Consider the following 21,286-nt stretch of genomic DNA (forward strand, 5'->3'; position numbering starts at 1 on the left):
GAGAGAGTATATGTAAGAGAGGTAGAGTGTGAGAGATAGCCAATACCTTTTGGGAGGGGTATTCATGACTAAAGAGGGATTATAGATGGTTATTCTTCATTATTCCAATGTACTATTGAGAGAGAGCATATGTAAGAGAGGTAGAGTGTGAGAGATAGCCAATTTTCTATTAGAAACATTGTATCTACATGAGAGAGACTATGAAGATATTGAAGATGAAATCTATGTGATGAAATTCCATTCAAAGTTGATCTCTCTTTTATGTCATTGTGGTTGTTTTGATGGTTTCTATGAAGAATATGAAGATTACGTTGAAGATTTGTTGTGATAAATCTGTGGGAGAATTGCTATATGATGCTGCGTGAAGATTTGAGAAGATTTACTACAAGATATAGGCCTTATACCGACGTTAAAAGCGATGAAAACGTAAATAACAAAATTTGCCCCTGTCATCGCAAAAAGCGCCGTTATTGGCGATGCCATAGAACAGTTGGTATCGGCGTCAGTATCAGCATCGTTATTGGCATCGGTATCATCGTCACAAATGCGACGCTGACACCAACGCCAATAACGACGCTGACACTGATGCTCCGCGACACTAATAACGACACGAGCAGTAAATTTCCGACGCTAATAGCGATGGTAGCAGGGATTTTTTTTTTGTGGTAGGGCAATCATAACACTGATACATGAAATAAATACATGATCGCATAATGAAAGCGACTGGTACAATCATGACAAGATATTACTACTACATAGAAAATGTCTACACAGATCAAGCGACCAAAAAAGAAAGGTGTGTGAGCTCCAGGGATCCAAGGGCGAGCTACATATCCTTGCCATCCAAAAGCTCGTCCCGCCGCAAAGGAGCATCGAACGGACTTTGCAAAAAAAGAAACAACAACATATCAGTCCACCATACAATAATGCATTCTAATTAAACATGGTAACTACAGACAAGAAAGATGAGTGACTTACAGGGCCGCCGTATCTATACAATCGGTTGATCAATCTAGTGAGACCGTGCCTCTGCATATCGAGTCTCAAGGCCGGTCGGATCGCGATTTGTAATGGAGTGCTGTAAAGAAAACAAAATACTAACTGTTAGAAACATGATTGTCAGTACAAAGGATATTGCTAAAAAATAAACAAGCAAAACAAAAGAAAAACTTACAAAGTCCTCCACATATGTCCTGTGGCCGCCACTCCCAAGATGATGGACCACTCCGGCCTCCAGTCGTGCCCTCGCTGCCTCGCACTGATGACTCCAACGTCTTGGAGAATCTGTAGCCTCCTCCCTCAGTCGGCTCCAGTTGTCGGCGTCTAGCCACTCGAGCTTTGCAGCCCCACTCTTGAGTGCCTTGGATGCATCCGATCGTCTATGTGACATATATGCATGCATGCAGTCCATCATCCAGCCCGTAGAAAATCTATCTATTGAGGCTGAAATCAGAAACTCCTCATGCAAGGATGCTACTATGTAGTCCTTGCTCCCCTCTGGTATGTTCTTCCAATGATCTAAGACGTTGTGCCGAAAAACTTGTTGGCACAACTCTCTCAAGCGAGCCATCACTCTCCTCCCCTCATCATTCATGATGATGGCTCTTGACCTATCATTGACAAGATAGGCATATCCCCTTGGGTATGCCTAAGATGGGTCCTCTCCCACCTGCGTCCATGCTCCTGGGCATATCCAGGAGATCCCTGTGCATCCGGTGTACCGACCGGGGTAATATCTGTTAGAATGGCATCCATAAGGGTGCCACCTGTAGACGGCTGAGCAAAAGCCGAAGTAACTAGAGTAGAAGTCCCCATAGGTGTGACAAATCCTGGAGGTGACACAAGTCCAGTAGAACGATGAGACGGAGACATTGTGTCCGTGCCTCCACAGCATCATCCACCTAAGCTTGAGCCACGCTCCCTGAAACCGCCACGAGAGCGAGGAGTCGCACTTGTATCTCGTGCCAACCACTGGCTCACTGCCTCCGTATCTCTGCAGCATCCCCCTAACCCTGAAGCACTCCCTCCCTCTGGCCCAAGTCTGGAGCATCGACCTCGTCTACTCGAAGCTAAAGCATCTGATCGCGCCGAAGTAGATCTAGCAGAGCGGCCTGATGATGTCTGAGACAGCTCCTGGTTTGCCATGTCTCTGAATCTCATGATCTGATCTGGAGACATGCGCGTAAAGATATCCTGCAACTCCTCATTGCTCATCCCTCGACTCATCTTGAAAATATCACCTGCACAGACAAAAAATGATGTTAGCATAATCAATTTAAATCATACAAAGCAGAGTAATATAAATCCTAAAAAAATGATCTCACTTAAAATACATATCTTATGTACTCTTATAAGCCATTAGTCAATAAATTGAGTAAGCGGATACTCCAAGTATGAAGTATCCTATGGTCCCATGTCAATCTCCTGACACAACTCCACATACACTGGAAGGTCGATATACATGTCACCACAAAAAAATGAGTCCACCTCATTCTCAAAGAATTCTTGGACTCCTGTATTTCCATCATTGTTAGCCGATGTTGGCGCCAAGCTTTTGGTGGCCTCCACCCCTTGCAATATCGACCTCTCTATTTGCATATTGTCCTCATCTATGCTCGGAACATCGCTTTGATCATATACTCTCGCACTTCGGAGAGCTGAAGGTATAACATACCACCATCGAGGTTGTGGGGGGTTTGGATAGAATATTACATGTTCACAAACATGTACAAGAGAGTTTAAACTATTGTGACATGTACCATGTCGTAATACAATTAACAAACAAAAGAATTTATGCACCTGTTCACAATGGGCCAGTAACACAAAGGTGTCACGCAAATCCGTCCATTTTTTTTTAGAATCTATTTCGAGAAATCCAAATGGACCTTGTCGAACTGTTGCTCCAGCTCCTTCAAGTACCATTTTGAACCACTGCACATCGAATAGTATCATGGAGAATCTACGCTAATCCATTGTAACAATACTTTGCAAGTTCCCAAAATACTCCATCTCATCTATAACCGTGTTTGGATCCGTTGCTCGTCGCCGGCTCTCCTGCTTGAACCTTGCCATGATACCACAGTCCATTGTGGAGCGCATTTTATCAATACGCTCCACGCGAAAATGCCATCTGCGTGACCACGCTGCACTATATATTTTTTATTGTACATTGAAACACGCAAATTAGTTATCTCATATAAAATATAGATACGACAAATCCTAAACACCTCATCACTTTTGGACTACATCCCCTTGAGAATTCTCACTCCTCCATTGAGACCTCTGCCCCTTCGTGAGATGCTGCGGTCAAAGCTCCATGCAACCATCACGTTGACATGAACCGCGGCATCTCCTCCATGCCCTCGGGATATCAAATCGGTCGCGATGACGTGTACTACATCGAAATTTAGATCACGCAACATACAAAAGTGATTCACCTTCTCCTCCATTGCAGCATCCATTCTTTTTTCTACCCCATTTACAACTACCACATCTCTGGTTAGTCTATCATTGTCCTTCAGCGACCATAGCATTTTGCTACCTGGATCCACCATTGGTAGCCATTGTGCAATATGCACTAGCGCCTCAGACATCAACCAACCTTCAGCCATGCTACCTTCTGGCCGAGCTTGTTGTCGCACAAAGCCTTTCAGGGTTTTCATGAAGCGCTCCAAGAAAAATATCCATCGTGTATGGATAGGTCCAGTAATCTCCACTTTATCTACAAGATGCACAAGAAGGTGGATTTGTATCATGAGCATGCTGGTAGGCAAGTATTTCTCAAAGAGATAGACCGTCTCCACTGCTCCCCGCCGCCTTGCAGATTCAATAAAGGACGTCTTAATCTCCTTCTGTGAGATCCATTGCACCAAAGTCGACAATCTGTAAATGGCCCCGCGTATTTTTGGAGTAAGGCATCCTGCGATCACGATCGGTAGTACAAACTGCCACAAATGAGAAAGCATTATGAACAATGGCTACACTCCAAATAGCAAAATGCGCACGCCAATTACAATCCATTCGTAGTACAAACCTGACATATCTTATGCCAGTCATAGGATTTTAGCCCTGATAATTGATCGTATTTAGAAAATGTAGACTTGAGAGAACGCATCATACCCGTCGGAGTGCAGATAGACTTGAGTACTTGCTTCACAATGCGCTCTTTTTTAGTGGACAAAACCCAAGGAGCACGAGGTAGCTGCATGCGACCATCAGCACTCGACTGCGGCCAAAGCGCCTCCATCTTGCCTACCTCCTTCAAATCCATTCGTGCCCCTATAGTGTCTCTCTTTCTTGTAATGTGGTTCCATAGCAAGCTGCCCACATTCTTGAAAATATGCATGGGATCCAACAAGTGGTTGACCTGTAAGTGGGTCCAATATGGCAACTTGTAGAAAATTGAGAACTGCCACATTTCGTTTGGATGTGACTCTGCGTAGACCATTTTTAGCTCATACAAGCTTGTTGCATTCATACGTGTTGAAGGTCGTCCAAGAAAACCTTCCCTGAGTTCATGACCCTCTGGCAAGAAAGCGGAGTGTCCTTGATATACCATCTTCTTCATGGTTCGTGACCTTCGGGAGTCTAACTGTGGCCCGCACAATGGACATGCATGATAACCTGAGGTAATCAGACCGGTTCCAACACCACGACCCAGTGAATACAAGCTTGAACGAGATAAAATATAGATATTACCAATGAGAAGTCATGCATTGTCCACATGAGAATGGCTCGAATATTGGCGGACCGACGTCAACCATCGCACTTGCTCATATCTTGCACGGTGACCCCCTCCTCCCACAAAATCTTAAGCTCATCAACTAATGGACGAAGATACACGTCAATATTTTTGACTTTTTTGCGGCCAGGGACGAGTAAGCTAAGGATGAGATGTCCTTTCTTTGTAGAAAGCCATGGAGGGATATTGTAGTTGACAAGGACTATAGGCCACACACTGTAAGAAGTTGAGTGCAGACCGAATGGGTTCATGCTATCCATTGTAAGACCGAGCTAAAGATTCCTTGGCTCTCGGGCAAAGCCTAGGAAGGTAGAGTCAATGTGGCTCCATGCACATGAATCCGCTGATATTCGTTGAAATCCATTCGTGGACCTATTCTGCGCATGCGACATTGTCAAGTTCACCATGCCGGATGTACGAAACTTGTGGTTTATGCGGGGGATAAGCGAAAAGTGTATGAGAACTTTTTGAGGGATGGTTTGCCCTTGCAAGTCCTGTCGATACCTGTGAGCAAAACACTTTGGACATGTCTCCATAGTCTCGTATTCTTCTCGAAACAGTATGCAATCGTTGATACATGCATGGATGTTGTTGTAGTCCATGCCAAGCTTTTGTAAAACATGTCGTGCATCATCACGAGACTCAGGCATGGTATTTGCAGGTGGTAATATATGATATTTTAATTACCTAAAAAAATTCATAAAACACCTTGAAAAAGCACAAATGTTTTTAATAATAGTGCCGAAAAGAAATCAACGAAGCGTATGTACAAGCTACCTAAACAACTCGGTCACACTTGCATCGCTCCACCCGTATTTTGCTTGCATACTTAAGAGTGCAAGCAATGTCGTCAAGCGAGATACTCGGCACCCATCATATAATGGTATGGATGCTTCCTCTCTAAGCGAATCAAAAGTCTTGACATCCATGGGAATCAATGCATCGATCATTGCCTCCATCTCAAGCTCCAAGATTGTAGGTAGGTTTGGAAGGCTGCCTGTCTCCTTTGGCATTGACGGTATAGATTGGGCAGTGCCTTGCAAGTGGTGGATTGGCTCATGCACTCCATCTATCGCACGCCCACGAACTCTTCTAATTGGCCGCAAAGGGTGCACTCCTCCTTGGGACAAGACATCAGGGCCCTGGATAGAAAATTTTCTAGCCAGACCCAATCTGATTGTATATGGTATTCAATTAGCTTGCGAGTACAATGCATGATTGATATTAACTTTTCTTAGCGTTTGCTGAAAATCCGCAATTGCCTAATCAATGATTTGAGATTGAAACTCGCCAAATCGTCATATGCGTTCTATAGATAATCGACGTTTTCATCTAATTGCCAGCTTGCATTGAGAGCAAGGACATCGGACACGCTGATTAAGATACGCCTCACAATCTAAAACAACAGGAGCTTCATCGTTTTCCATTTTGTCTACGTTACGACAAACAATTTGTTTTTGTTATCATTCTTTTTTTCTTTCTTAAATTGTTCTCCTCTCCTTCCATCTCTCTCTTTTTTTTTCATCTCCTTCTATCTCTCTCTTTTTTTCTTTCTTAAACTATTCTCCTCTCCTTCCATCCCTCTCTTTTTTTTTCTTTCTTAAATTATCTTCTCCTTCCATCTCTCTCTCTTTTTCTACATTACGACTATGACCATGACCACGACCACGACTACGACCACGATTACAACTACGACTACGACCACGACCACGACCACGACTACGACGACCACGACCACGACCATGACCATGACCATGACCACGACTACGACCACGACCACGACCACGACCATGACCGTGACCACGACTACGACCATGACCACAACCACGACCACGACCACGACCATGACCACGTAGTCATCTATGACCACGACCACGACCATGACCACGACCACGACTACCACGACTACGACTATGACTACGACCATGACCACGACCACAACTACGACTACGACTACTTATATAGAGATGAAGAGAGAGACAAGAGTTAGGGAGAGAGTAAAGTTAGAGAAGAAGAGGAGAGAAGTGAGAGAGGTAGAAATAGAAAGAGAGATAGAGAGAGAAAAGAGATAGGGGGAAATAGAAGGATTTAGGGAGAGTATAGGAAGAGAGAAAGAGGGAAGATTGAGGGAGAGAGAAGGGTTAAGAGAAGAAAGAGGAGAAAGAGAGAGAGATCAAACTAGAGCATTTGACACCCATAGTCAACACACCGTAGAAAACACAAGCACAAATTGACATTGAATTATGGCAAGAAAATCCACCACAAAACAATAGTTATAATACTCGAGGTAGGATTTCAAAGTCCTACTAATTTCAATCGGTCATGGATGCCATACTATGGGTAGGTTGCACTCACTAAGAATAGAATTGGTGATTCACCTCATCTTCTCTCCATCATTAATAAAATTCTCCTTTACCATTTACAACTCACCCACCTTCTCTCCACACTATTGCACACTACAATCTCTATGAGGGTATGAGATTGGGATCTCCACAGATACCAAAGTATAATCTCTAGCTTGATGGTTGCATATATACTACTACTGCTCATGGAATACACCTTAAAATAGTTATTATGCTCAAATATATGCTTGTTAGAGCATAAATTTGTTCCTAAGACTATTCTAAGGAAGAAAGGGTTAATGATAAAAGAGTGTCATTCCTTGCAAGTGATTTTATATTACATTTTTTAATTAAAATTAATAGTTGAAGATGAGTTTCTTAAGAGATCTTGTGGTGATACTGTTTTAGTTTTGCGAAGCATATAAACGATATTGTTTTAGTTTTTTGTATGTGTCTTTTTAAGAAGAGATTGATTTTTATGGAATATCCAAAGTTATTTTTGGATTTACGTTATGAAAAATGAATGTTTTTCTAACTGATAGGCTGATTGCCTTCATTGTATACTTGCTTGGTGGAGGCTAGGACAAGCTCCATGTATGAGAGGTCTCTTTGTAGGAAGAACATTATGCTAGGAGGCACAAGTATGCTAGGGTTCTCTAGCCATATATCCCTTAGGTTTGCCTAACCTCTATGAGCCTAGGATGAGCTTATTGTAAGGTCTTATTTTCTTTTCTCTCTTTCTCTCCCTCTCTCATTTCCTCTCCCTCCCTTACCCTCACCCTCTCTTTCTCTCTTTCTCTATTAGGTTTAATGATTTTTCTCTATTTTTCTCTCTCCTCTCCCTCTCTCATTTTTTTTCTCTCCTCTCTCTCTCTCTCTCTCTCTCATTTTCTCTCCCTCCCTCACCCTCACCCATTCTTTCCCTCTCTCATTCCCTCTCCCTCCCTTACCCTCACCCTCTCTTTCTCTCTTTCCCTGTTAGGTTTAATGATTTTTCTCTTTTTTTCTCTCTCCTCTCTCTCTCTCTCTCATTTCTTTTTCTCTCTCCTCTCCCTCTCCCATTTCCTTTTCTCTCTTCCTCTCCCTTTCTCATTTCCTCTCCCTCCCTCACCCTCACCCTCTCTTTCCCTATATGTTTAACATCTTTTCTCATTTTTTTCTCTCTCCTCTTATTTTTTTCTCTCTCCTCTCCCTCTCTCATTTCTTCTCCCTCCCTCTCCCTCTCTCATTTCCCTATTATGTTTAATGTCTCCCTCTCCCTTTCTCATTTCCTCTCCCTCTCCCTCTCTTTCTCTCTCCCTCCCTCTCCCTCTCCCTCTCCCTCGCTCTTCCTTTCCCATTTCCTCCCCCTCCCCCTCTCCCTCTCCTTCTCTCTTTCTCTCTCTCTCCCTCCCTCTTCCTCTCCCATTTCCTCCCTCTCCCTCTCCCTCTCTCTCATTTTCCTATTATGTTTAATGTCTCCCTCCCTCTCCCTCTCCCTCTCCCTCTCTCATTTCCTCTCCCTCCCCCTCTCTTTCTCTCTCCCTCCCTCTCTCTCTCTCTCTCCCTCCCTCTCCCTCTCTCATTTCCTTTCCCTCTCTCAATATACACAAGTTATACAAAAAAAAGTAAAAGAGAGAGAGAATGCACTCTCCCTCCCTCTCCCTCTCTCATTTCCTCCCCCTCCCTCTCCCATTTCCTCCCTCTCCCTCTCCCTCTCCCTCTCTCATTTCCTCCCCCTCCCCCTCCCCCTCCCTCTCCCTCTCCCTCTCTTTCTCTCTTATTTCCTCTCCCTTTCTCAATATACACAAATTATACAAAAAACAAGTAAAAGAGAGAGAGAATGCACTCATCGCAAAGACTCGAAGAAGGGTTTGGTGGCTCTTTTTCGAGACGGCGGCTCCTCTTCGCCCTCCGTACACCTCCTCCTCCTCTTCGTGAACGGCGGCGGCAGTGAGACGTTTTCTTTCTCTCTTTCTTTCTCTCTCTCTCTCTCTCTCTCTCTCTCTCTCTCTCTCTCTCTCTCTCTCTCTCTCTCTCTCTCTCTCTCTCTCTCTCTCTCTCTCTCTCTCTCTCTCAACAAGACGGTCGCTCTCTCTCTGGCTCTCCCTCTCGCTCTCTTTCGTGAATGGGCAAAATGAAATGTGCTCGGGTTTCAGCCCGCTTTTCTTTGCTCTGGGTACCGTCGCTATTAGCGTCGCTATTAGCATCGCATTTGCAACGCAAATAGCGACGCCGCTATTTATCGTCGCTAATCAGTGTCACTATGGCCTAATATCCTTGTAGTGATTCGTGTTGTTTTTCTTCTTTTGGTTGATTAAATTATGAAGAACATGCTTGTTGGTGATATAAGATAGATTTTCTTGCAGTAGATTCTCCATTTTTCTTGGTGTCTCTCTTGGGCTCCATACTAATAGTGGGGAAAATAACTTGGATTCACTAGTATCCCAAAAACAACTTTTAAAAGTTCAATCCATGCAAAATGTACATAAGAGTAGAAAATTTTGTGATTTTGTCACTAGGATTGTGTTGAAACGTCCACAAACCTTAAAAACAACTATAAATAAGACCTATTTAATCTCTAATTACAATTTGATGGATACACTTTATTGAGCGATCGGATGGTCTCTGCTAGTGCAGACCTCGCCAGATCTTGAAAAGTGTGATTCAAGCTTTACTGTGGTTTCTATCAACATAGACCATCCTAAGGCTGAAAATTTTGCATCCTTGAAACTTTAACTAGAGCTAAAATAGGGCATGTTTAGAGTTAATTAAACTTTTTTTGGGCTTTTTGAGTATTTTTTATGTGGAGTGAAATTTAAAGTAGTTTTAGGATATTAGTAACTTTGAGTCATCTTTACACACACACACACACACACACACACACACACACACACACACACTCTCTCTCTCTCTCTCTCTCTCTCTCTCTCTCTCTCTCTCTCTCTCTCTCTCTCGTCATGCTTACCCTTGACCCTCTTCCATACACTTATATACATATAGTAACACCCCCTCTCCACATATACACACATATTCTACCACTAATGCTTGTCTTACACACACACACACACACACACACACACACACCCCTTAGTCACTATGTGGTTCCCTCTAGTATATACACACTTTTTTACTCATATCACACATACATATTCTCTTACATCCCAAGCACTACCAATCCCCTTTCCATATCTCTTTATATTCTCATACCATGTGTGCATGCACACACACAATTTTACCTAGCCTTTTGTTATTGACACAAACTTAGATTATCATACAAGACACATACACTCACAGAAACACATCACTATAATAATCTTTTTTCCTTATGTGATAGACACACACTCTATTAGTGACACACACAACGGACACATACATAGAAAATAGTTGTCAAATGGTTATATGCATACTGAAAATGAAAAACGGTTCTTGGTTGAAATCTTTTGTATCGTCTTTAAACAAACTTTCAATTTGGGCCCAATGGTTACCACTTGTGAATCCTTTCTTTAGGGCATGATATAATTTAAGAATTTGGTTGGCTAATTAGACCCTAACTATTAAGAAAATAACTTAACAATAGATGATTTTTTGCTTTTTATATCCTTCTAACTATTTTACTTCAATGAAAGATCTCTTTAATTGGGCATGATAATTAATAATGATGCATCCTCTGCTTTTAGGCTAAGTTCACTTGAGTTGATTGATACTAGCATTCCTTCATGCATGTGGAATTCTATGTTGCTTTGCTGCTGTGAAGCAATGTTTTGAGAGAAGCACACGGTAACTTTGCTTCCTTATCGCACCACAACTTCCGCTTCCCTCACTTCTTCCTCACACACTATATTTCACTTTTCTCACGTCTCCCCTCACTTCTTCCCCCACACATTGTATTTCACTTTCCTCAACTTTGCACAACAATCTTACTTCCTCATCTCTCTCTCTCTCTCTCTCTCTCTCTCTCTCTCTCTCTCTCTCACCTTTTTATTTTCCTTTCTAGTCTTTTTAATATGAGGCCTCCCTCTTTATCCTATATCTCTCTAGGCCATAAATGACACTCCTAGTCCCCCTCCATCCTTACCCTTTGATCCACCCCTAATCTCCATCCTTGCCCTTCTTTTTGTTTGTAGTCTTGAAGTTCTACCTCTATTGTAGAGCTTACCTAAGCAATGTGATTCCTAGATCGATCAGCAACCTTTGCCCCTTCACCACCTTAGCTTTTGCTACCTCCAAGGTTGAAGCCTCTCTCTCTCCCCATTCAAAAATTTTATTTATTTTCTCTCTCTTCTCACCTCTCTTTCTTTCTCTAGTTTTTCATTCTCCTTCCCTCCCTCTTTCTCTCTTTGATCTCTCTCTCTCTCTCCAATTTTTTTCTTTTTGCCTCTTCTCACCTCCCTATCTCAAGTTTTTTTCTCTTACTCTCTCTCTCTCTCTCTCTCTCTCTCTCTCTCATGCACACGTACATGCATGTGTGCGCGCACGCACACATACACCCACACACACTCTCTCTCATTGAATCTCTCTTCAAAATTTTTCCTTTTTTCTTACTCTTCTCACCTCTCTCTCATTTTTTCTCCATGTAAATTTTTGTCTTTCTTTTTTGTCTCTCTCTCTCTCTCTCTCTCCTCTCTCTTTCTCTCTTCAATATTTTCCTCTTCTCTCTCTCTCTCTCTCTCTCTCTCTCTCTTTCTCTTTCAAAATTTTCACTCTCGCTCCCTCCCAGTCACTCTTTTATCTCTCTTCTCACCCCTCTCTCTCTCTCTCTCTCTCTCTCCTTTCTCACCTCTCTCTCATCAAATCTCTCTCTTCAAAATTTTTCATTTTGTCTCTCTTCTCACCTCTCTCTCTCTCTCTCGTTCTTTTTCTACATCCCTTTAAATTTTTGTCTTTCTTTTCTCTCTCTAAACCTCTCTTTGTCCTTTCTCTCTTCAAATTCTTTTTGTTATTTCTTCTCTTCTCACCTCTCCCACTTTCTCTCCCTTCAATTATTTTCTTTGTTTTCTCTTTCTTCACACCTCTCTCTCTTTCTTTGTTTCTCTTACTCTCTCTCTCTCTCTCTCTCTCTCTTCCTTGCTTCATATTTTTCTCATCTCTCTCTCTAGACCTCTGTCTCTTCTCTCCCCTCTTTCTCTTCATTATTTTTCTTTTCTTCTCTCTCCCCCCTTCAATTATTCCTTTGTTTTCTCTCTTCTTACCTCTATCTCTCTCTCTCTTTATTTTTTTCACTTGGCTCTTTCTCTTCTTACTTCTCTCTTTTTTTGTGTATGCTCTATCTCTTGCTTCACTTTTTTAATCTCATAGTTCTCTCTCTCCAATTTTTTTTCTTTCTTTTGTCTCTCTTCTCACCTCTCTCTCTCTCTCTCTCTTATATATATATATATATATATATATATATATATATATATATATATATATATATATATATATATATCTCCCTTCAATTGTTTTTTCTCGCTGCTCTCACATCTCTCTCTCTCTCCCCTTCAATTATTTATTATTTTCTCTTCTCACCTCTCACTCCAAAATTTTCTTTTCTTTCCACACACCCCCTCTTTCTCTCTCCCCCTTCAAATTGTTTCTTTATTTTCTCTCTCACCTCTCCCTCTTAGTCTCTCTCCTCGCTTCACATTTTTCTCATCTCTCCCTAGAATCTCTCCTCTATCTCTTTAATTATTTTCTTTCTTTTCTCTCTCTTGTTACCTCTCTCTCTCTCCCTTCAATTATTTATTTGTTCTCTCTTCTCTCTTCTCACCTCTCTTTTATTTTTTTCTCTTGCTCTCTTCTCACCTCTCTCTCTCTTGATTTTTTGCCCTCTCTCTCACTTCAAATTTTTTCTCATAGTTCTCCCCTCTCTTCAAAAATTTTATTTCTTTTCTCTCCTCTCTCTCTCTCTCTCTCTCTCTCTCCAATTGTTTTTTTTCTCTTCTCACATCTCTCTCTACTTTCTCACCTCTCCTTCCCTTCCTCCCTCCCTCCCTCTCTCACCATATTTTTTTCTCCACACACACATACCCCCACCCTCTCTCTCTCTCCTTAGCCCCTCTTTGTCTTTCTATTTCTCTGTTTTCTAACGCTTTCTCGCTCTTTTTTTTTTGTGAAGAAAAACATTCTCTCTCTCTCTCTCTCTCTCTTTGTGTATCGCCATCAACTCTACCATTCGCAACCCTGCCATGCCCTCGCGATGCATATGCCCTCTGGCCCATTTGTTCGTCACATGCTGTACAGGTCCGTTTGCTGTCATCACTTGTCAAGGATGGGTAGAGAGCTAGTGCTTTCTCTACACACACACACAAGGAGAGAGGGAGAGGAGTTCCACTGCCGCTCTGCTCACTGCCTGCTACTGCCTTCTGCTTGTTGCAGCATGTTTGGGATTGTTTCCACACCCCTTGCTGCTCCAGTTGCTGCTGATGCCATGTCGTTGCTACTTCACCCGTTGATCTTGTTGGTTGTCGTTGATGTCGTACTCGTTGCCGCTATTGCTCCGCCCTCTACACCCAGTACTCGTGCCGCCACTCTGCATGCTGCAACCAGTGTTGCTGCCTTGAGAGAGAGAGAGAGAAAGAGAGAGCGTCGATCTTGTCGGTTGTCACTAATGCCCTGCTAGGTACCGCTCAACTACTCCACCCTTTGTACCCATTGCTCCTGTTGCCACTCTACATGCTGCACCTAGTGTTGTTGCCTCAAGACACAAAGAGAGAGAGATAGAGAGAGGCCTCATACTGCTTTGCCCAGTCGTACTCGTGTTGAGCACACAAAGAGAAGGTGAGCGCTGACGATGCCCTTGCTGTTGTTGTCCTGCCAGTCCTCTACCGCCACTTCTCCGCCCACTATTGCAACTACTCAGCTCATATTGCTGTTCTTGTTGAGCACACAGAGAGAGAGAGAGAGAGAGAGAGAGAGAGAGAGAGAGAGAGAGAGAGACCTACCATAGCTAACAAGAAAGGGAAAGAAGGAAGAGGGAGGAGAGCTTTCTCAAAAAGTAAATGCCCTTTAGGTTTGAAAAATCTGAAATCAAGTTTGAAAACCCCTAGCAGGTTTAAGATGATTCTAGCGGTTGGGTGGGTATGGAAGCCACAAGCAAAATAGTAAACGCTAGGTCGCTTCGAGGCGGTAAAGTGAAGCTTCGCTCAATAATCTATTTCTCATTTTTCTCTCAAAAAATATTTAAATTTAAAAAAAAATTCGCTTTTCTCTTTTTTCCCATCTCTCTTCCTTTTTCTTCTTATTCTTCTTCTTCTCTCTCTCTCTCTCTCTCTCTCTCTCCCCTCTTCTCTCATTTTCTTCTCTCTCCTCACTTTTCCTTTTATTCTTCTCTCTTTAATTTTTTTCTTTTTTTTTCTTTTAAATTTTATTTTTTCTCTCTCTATAATTCTCTTTGTGTTCAAATTCTCTCTTTTTTTCTTTTCATTTTCTCTCTCTCATTTTCTTCTCTCTGTCTCTGTCCTCTCTCTCTCTTCTCTTTTCCTTTTTCTTTTTCTCTGTCTCTCTCTTTCTTAAATTTTATATTTTCTCTCTCTATAATTCTCTTTCTCTCTGTTCCTCCTCTCTCTCTTCCTCTCCTCTTCTTTCTTTTCTGCTTTTTGTATATTTCTCTCTCTCTCTCTCTCTCTCTCCTTATTTTAATTAAAAAGAAAGTTTCTCTTTGTTTTTCTTTTCTCTTTCTTTTAAATTTTATATTTCCTTTCTCTATAATTTTCTCTCTATGTTTAAATTCTTTCTCTATAATTCTCTCTCTATATTTTTTCCTCTTATTTTCTCTCTCATTTTCTTCTCTTTGTCTCTCTTCCCCCTCTCTCCTCTCTTTTCCTTTTTCTTTTCTTCTCTCTCTCTCTCTCTCTTAGATTTTATATTTCCTCTTTCTATAATTCTCTTTCTTTCTTTTAAATTTTATCTTTCCTCTCTCTATAATTCTCTCACTGTGTTTAAATTCTCTTTCTTCTTCTTCTTATTTTCTCTCTCTCATTTTCTTCTCTCTGTCTGTCTCCCCCTCTCTCTTCTCTTTTTCTTTTTTCTTTTCCTCTCTCTCTCTCTCTCTCTCTCTTAAATTTTATATTTCCTCTCTCTCATTCTCATTCTCTTTGTTCCCCTCTCCCTCTCCTCTTCTTTTTTTTTGCTCTCTCTCTCTCTCTCTCTCCTTATTTTAATTAAACAAAACGTTTAGATTAAAAAGTTTAATCTGAGAGAGAGAGAGAGAGAGAGAGAGAGAGAGAGAGAGAGAGAGAGAGAGAGCCTATGCCCTACACATGAGAGAGGGGGGGAGAAGAAAAATGTTTAATTAAAAAAGACTATTCTCTTTCCTCTTCTTCTCTCTCCATCTTCTTCTTTTTATCATTCTTCTTCTTCTTCTTCTCCTTCTCCTCTCTCTCTCTCTCTCTCTCCTTCTCAAGTGTGTGAAAAACTATGTTTGAAAATTTTTTAATTAAATTTTTTAAAATATTTAATTAAAGAAAAGTTTAAATTAAAAAGTTTAATCTAATTAAGAGAGAGAGAGAGAGAGAAACTCTTGACTTAAAAAGAAGTTTGATTTAACTAAAGGAGAGAGAGAGAGAGAGAGAGAGAGAACCTAGGCCTTATACATGAGAGAGAGGGGGGAATAATTTAATTAAAAAGGGGATGGGGAAAAGAAAGAGAGATTATAAGTGAGAGAGAGGAAAAGGGGTTTTAATTTAAAAAAGGGAGGTGGGGGGAGGCTTTAATGAAAAAAGGGAAGGGGAAGTGAAAATGAGATATTGCACGTGAGAAAGAGAGGAGGGGAGGGGGTTTTGATTGAAAAAGGAAGGTTTGAAAAATGGGTAGCTTCGGAAAGCCCTATAGAAGTTCGGGGCTTTCCGAATCTATAGCTAAAATAATATAGTAGTAAGACTATATAGATGTCACCACTAGCACATTTTATATTTTTAAGAAACCTATGGTGATACGCCTTAAATTGTTTTTGGTTATCATGGAAATATTTCCCATGGGTCTAATTTGAAAAGCTAGTAATAGATTACTCATGATTAATTGTTTGTTGGTTTAGCATTATAGTATTGAGTTACTTGATACTTAATTTAATTAATAACAATTCCAAGGATGACCAACCTAAAATCTATTTTGGAAAAAAAGAGAGTTAAAATAAGAATTTTCTAAACCCAATATATAGGAAAGGATATGTATTTATTTTTCCATCATCATATGAGTACATATTTCGAGTGGTAGGAGGATGGTCAAAGAAATCCTCTCTTGACACTTTCATGTCACAAACTATGGAATTTTTCTCACATGAAGAATCTTGGAGAAAAAATATCCAAACTATCTTAAATTTTATCTAGGATTTTGTCCTTGTATATGTAGACACCCAATAGAAATACACGTAAGTTAGTACTTGTATACTATTATATTTTGTATTCTAATATGCATGATATATGATATATGGGCCTCCAACATTAAAAAAAAGGTCATACAAATTTAACTCCCTAAAAATCCTTTTAATAATGAACAAAACCTAAATCAGTTATCCATCCATGTGATTGGCTAGTTTCTCTTTTCCCGAACTTTCTAGCTAAGGCTTACTTGCCCTAACTAGGATGTAGCCAAAATTGGTTTTTTACTCTTAAAAGGTCCATTTGAAAAGTTTGACACTTGCTCATTGAATGCGACAAAAAGAGTAAGCTTTCTCTATTTTAAGAGACACTTATGTGAGGCTCCCTTTCCCTCACCTCACCATTGCCCTTACCACCACCACCCATAACGAAGTCATTGTATACCTAGGCTAGGTGGTCCTACATGTCCCACATTATGGCAATGCTTTGTGGACCTCCCAAAAATAGTGGGGCTAGTTACCTATTGGGGACTCCATTCATAGATATCATTGAGTTATTTATTGGCTTCTTGTATCTCTCTATCTCTCTTTACATGCGTGCGCGCGCGCACACACACACACACACACACAGAGTTAAGGAGAGAGCTGAGAGATGAGAGAACGAGGGGTAGAGGAAAGAGAAAAGAGGAGAGAGAAAGATTACAAATATAGGAAAGAAGAGAGAGAAGCCATGGAAGTTATGAACAAGGAGGTGAGGTGAGAGATAGTAATTGTATTATTTCCAAAAGATATCAAAATTTCCATATCTTACACCTTTTATACCTATACCATTGTGACAAGGTATTATTAACAATTTCACACCAAAATATATCTTCCTAGCTTCTTAGAATCCATCCTGACCTAAAAGTTTTTGCCCACAAAAACAACTTACAATGGCCGAGAAGGACGGATGAAACAGAGTACTACTTTGATTTTAGCTATACAAAGTATGAAAAATGAATGAACAATTGAAGATATATTGACTAAAATGAATTCATGAAAGAAAGCCTTACATGTATACATGATCTTGATGTCTTCAAAAGGAAATTGACACCTTTAGATCTTCAAGAAACAAGCTCAAAGAATGATAGACAACTAGCTATATGAACATGCCTTGCTAAATGAAATCCACCATAACTTCTGATAGAAGTATGCAAACGAAGCTTGCCACATGTCAAAATGTAGCTATTGAAGAGTAGTTGGATCGTATGTAGGTGGAATATTTAAAAAGTTAGGTAGAATAAGGACTAATCTAAAACACATTGTTGTTTAAACCATATTTGGACCATAACTAACTCTATTGTAGTTATAAGCCTCAACCACCAATGTATCCCATAGGTAAGGAAACTCATTTAATGTAGTTTTAGGCCTCTAAGAAGCTTCTTCAGATGGAAAATCTCTCCATTTGATCAAATACTCAATGATAGAATGAGAGCAAAGCTTCTTCTTACACTAACTTATGATATCCTTAGGGATATATTGAATAATACATTCTTTATCTATAGGAGGCAGCTCATCAACTATATCCACGTGACTGATATAAAAGGGCTTGAGCTAACTAATATAGAACACATTATAAATCTTAGTAGAAGAAGATAGTTCCAATTTATATGCCGAGTCTCCAATGCACTTTAGGATCTTGTAAGGTCCATAAAATCTATGAGCAAGCTTGTTATTGGATCCATCTGTTGGGGGTAAAGGCGCCTCTGCCTAGCTGCACATATATTATTACACTGACAGTGCATACTGCAGGTGGCGGGCACCCATCACTGTCACTTTATTCTTTATTCTTTTAGTGACAGTTTGAATAAAGGAAGGCCCAGTCACACATTGTGACTGTTGGAGTTCCCATTTGTGTCTCTCTCTCTTCTTGTTCTTGCTCTCTGCCGTATCTCACTTCCAAGCAAGCTTCAATCCTTCTCACCTTTCAAATGGTATGAGAGCTTGGCTTCTCGACTTCCCGAGCTTGGTTTGTGGCATTCTCAGCTTCTATTCAAATACCTACAGCAGTGGGTCTCCTTCATGGCACCCATAATCGACATTCTCGAGCTCCCATCACTCATCGGCTTTTCGAGAGCACCTTCCTGGCCTACTGAGGCACCCTCAGGGCATTGCTATAGAGGTATTGAAGTGTTGTTTTAGTTTTTTTATTCAGTTCTTAGGTTGCAGTCAATCAAGGAAGCCATAGCTCAAACCCTTGGAGCTTGTATCTTGCTTCCCCTTGCATTTGGGCACTTGAGGCTTGTTGTGTGCCTCCTTGGGCACCCCTTGGAGCCTCTAATCATTGCCATTGAGGCCACGTGGATGTAAAGCAGTAAAAGAACACATAAAAAAATTTGCGACATTTTTGGCTGATTCATGGATAGCATAACATAGCAACACACCTACTCCTTAGTGATGGCTATGTCATGCTTCTTTGGGCTTGGCAATGCACTTGGCTATGGTCTCTAACATGTGTTAAAGCCTCCTTGATCATTCACATCGGATTCGGGTCTGATCCCTAAATTCCCAGGACTGTTTACAACAGTCCCACAGTCATGTTATGCAAAAGTAACATTGGCATCTAATGCTATGCTTGTTTGGGCACTTCTACTTAACCGGTTTGGTACCTATTGATGCCGGATTGTTTGGGGGATGGAAGGCACATGTTATGCCATCATTTTGGACTGATTTTCTTACTGAAAATTCTTAGTTTTAATAGTAAATATCTGCTATAATAGAGTGGGCTGAAGCTATCTTACATGCCTTTGGTTATGCCTATTGTTTTTGGGCTATGTCTTTGGGATATGCCCAAAGGCTTGTCTTTGGTTCCAGATCTTCATTTGAGCTTGAGCTCCGCTTTGGAATGCATTTGATGCACCATCTTGGATGTAAATATGGCATGTATGTTACTTATGTCTGATCGGTCTTGACATGCTTGGCCTATGCCACTACTACATACTAGTTACATTGTTTGGAGCCGATTGCTACTGGAACCTTGTCGACTTGCATTTGGATTCTCGAAGCTTGGGAAATTTTCTTGGCTTTCAAGAGTTGTATTTGGGATACAATTGATGTCTATGGATGTTATAATTGGAGGCTACAGAGCCTATATGCTCATGATGTCTTATTGATACTTGGTCTTGGACCTTTCATCACTAGTGCTATCATATGTCTTTCTTGAGCTTCTTGGCTTGATCCATAGGGCTTTTGTGCCAGTGGGAGCATCTTTGGATGCTTGACAGGCATTGAGCAGGTGGTTTATGCTATTGAGCTTTGAGTCTTCTAAGACAGGGATCTTCTTCACTTGGATGTTGCATGGTTGATATGCCGTGGTCCACATACATGTACTTGGGCTAATTTAGGCTTTGCACTCCTTGAGCATACACCTCCTTGTGTCAAGTCTTACCAGTGTTGTGTACACTTTTCCCTATTACATAGGGGGTGTGCCGGCTTACTAACGGATCTATTTGACATGCTTGGGTGTTTGCTCAATGTCCGTATGACTGCCACATACTAATTTATGATTGCTTGATGCTGGTTATGCTTTGGCACAGTGGTTGCCTTGGTGCATTTATTTTGAATTCAGTTTGCTCTCATTATACATGGTTGTAATTTATTATTATAGCAAGTAGTTATGCATGGACTGTCATGGAATTTTCATGCTAAATCATCCTAATTTTATGTACTTTTGATGGTACTTGGTGGGTAGCAGCATTAGCTATCAGTTCATGACCATTTTGCCTTGGTTTTGGTGGTATTTTGACTATTTACAAAACAAAAAATAGCAAGCAATTTTGAATTGTATGCACCATTTTATGGGTTCTTCCTCCAATGACAATGCTATCTTCAACATCACTAAGCTTGATGGTACAAATTATGCCTATTGGAAGAGCCAAGTTTGGTAGGTATTAGTGCAGAAATCGCAGATAAAGCCACTAAGGATGCATGATGAGCAGCTTGAAACTATGACTGATGACGAATGGGATGAGTTTGATGAGTTATGCAAGTCCACCCTCATCTTGTCTCTCACTGAACATGTGCATTACAATGTGGTTGAGGAAGCACAGAGTGCTTGGCAACTTTGGGATAAAATTAAGAACCTCTATGACAAGAAAAGTCCAGCAAGTCAGATGTATTGGCTAAAGCAGCTTATGCACATTACCACGAAGGAGAATATGATGATGTCAGCTCAGTTGAGCCAGTTCCATGCTATTCTCAAGAACTTGACTTCGTAGGGTATTACCTTAAATGATGAGGTTACTCCGTTGTTTTTGCTTGGGACTCTGAGTGAGTCATGGGATGTATTCCGCATTGCCTTATGTGCTCTTGCTACTATTTTGAACTTGCTTGATGTAGAGGGTGCTCTTCTGCAGGAAGAGATTAACCGTAAGAATTTGGATGCCTCTCGTGTGTCACATGCTTTGACTATTGGCAGAGATGGTATTGGAAAGAATGACCGTGGGAATGGCCATGGTGGCAGAGACTTGCAGAAGTCTAGGTCCAAGTCACGTTGTAAGTCGCACAACAAGTCTCGCGGGAGAAATGCTAATGTGACATATCATCATTGTGGCAAGAAGGGTCATATATGCCCATAATGTCATGAGTTGCGCAATCAGAAGGGCAAAGAGAAGGAAAAATACAAAGTACAGGAAAAGTCCTCTGATTGCAGCATGGTACCTGCAAAATCCAGTGTGAAAATGGAGGAGGTAAATATCATGTAGCCTGATGACTCCAATGGGGAGTACATACTTGCAGCTAGTTCTTGTGATGCTACCCTGTTGACTGAGGTTCACTCTATGTATGCGTAGTGTTGGCTTTTGGACTCTAGTGCTTCATTTCATGTTACACCATGTCATGAGTTGTTTCACTCCTACCGCATTGTCTCTGGTTCAGTTCACTTGGGTGATG

The sequence above is a fragment of the Lygodium microphyllum genome, chromosome 15 (genome assembly GCF_053477565.2).
Source record: "Lygodium microphyllum isolate KBCC chromosome 15, Lygodium_microphyllum_v1.1.10, whole genome shotgun sequence".
Taxonomy (NCBI): Eukaryota; Viridiplantae; Streptophyta; class Polypodiopsida; order Schizaeales; family Lygodiaceae; genus Lygodium; species Lygodium microphyllum.